Source organism: Pundamilia nyererei, unplaced genomic scaffold (genome assembly GCF_000239375.1).
Source record: "Pundamilia nyererei isolate P.nyererei 1_Seehausen unplaced genomic scaffold, PunNye1.0 scaffold00062, whole genome shotgun sequence".
Lineage (NCBI taxonomy): Eukaryota > Metazoa > Chordata > Actinopteri > Cichliformes > Cichlidae > Pundamilia > Pundamilia nyererei.
Window position 1 is genome coordinate 2,578,317 of NW_005187463.1, and position 1,086 is coordinate 2,579,402.

A 1,086-nucleotide genomic window follows, 5' to 3' on the forward strand; every position below is an offset into this window, starting at 1 on the left:
GCTTTGGGTTTTCCTTCTTGTGTTGACCTGCACTGACACTCAGGACTTGCAGGAAAAACAAACACCATCCATGCCTCCATCTGTTATTGCCATCCGTGGGCAGCAGTACAAGCAGAGAAACCCAGGCTTCACTCTCCCCGGCCACCTCCGCACTCCAAAGCCAGCTCCAGGGGCTCATCCCAGGTTTACAGGTCCTGAACGCCTCACCCAGGAGGCGTTCAGGACCTTACTTGTTACCGATCAACAAGGAAGCGAGCAGTCTGATAGTGAAGTGCTGTGTTGGGGCATATGGTACTATAAGGTCTTTCAGATAAGACGGGTCCCGATTATTAAGGCCGTGGATGTGACCAATGTGACAAAGCTGCCACTGCTTTCAGATGTTTAGTGTATGAAGTTTCCAGTTTATTAGGAACACCTAACTCGCGCTGTTGCAGTGCAACACAAAAATCATGCAGGGCTGTTTCTAATGTTCGGTTTTTGAAGCCTCTCTCAGAGAGGTGTTTACTCAACCGTGTGGTCATTTCAGCTGATTGTTTCCTTTGCTCTGATTTATTTTATCTGGTGAATTTTTAGATGTTTCGCTTGTTTGACTGTTGAACTGTAGGTCCAGGGTGTGTTTTTTCTTTAGCTTATGTTTGAATTTTATGGCGTTTTGTGACTTTATATGTTATATTTATGTTTGCAGGTTTGTTAATTTGCTCAACTAAATGGAAAGCTTAAAGCTTGACACCCTACTGAGTGAATGTAAACACTTTGTGCTGCATACATTTGTGTAGGGAGCAGACTGGATATGGCTGGGAAAAAGGTATTTAAATGGATTTTATCCACCTCCTGGTTAGAAGGTCGTACAGTGCTGTGCAAAAGCGGCATGAGCCACAGAGCCCACAATCAGTTACAGCAGAGATCACAAACGTTCTCACAAGCACCGAGTTGGCCATGCCCATTGCCTTAATTCAACAGTTTGTGGTGAGGCATCAGCCGGTTCGTGAAGAAAATCTTCGTCTGTGATCTTAATGGGAAACAGATGATCAGTGACTGGAGGCTGCAGTGTTATCTCTTTAAATCGATAAGCAGTTTAGGAACATT

The 1,086-nt window shown here is 44.7% G+C and overlaps 1 protein-coding gene across 1 annotated transcript in view; it reads left to right on the forward strand.

Annotated features, from left to right (window-relative positions):
* The window catches only part of LOC102213197 (thyroid adenoma-associated protein homolog), a 44,516-nt gene that overhangs the window by 1,716 nt on the left and 41,714 nt on the right, over positions 1-1,086 (forward strand). The window lies entirely within an intron of this gene.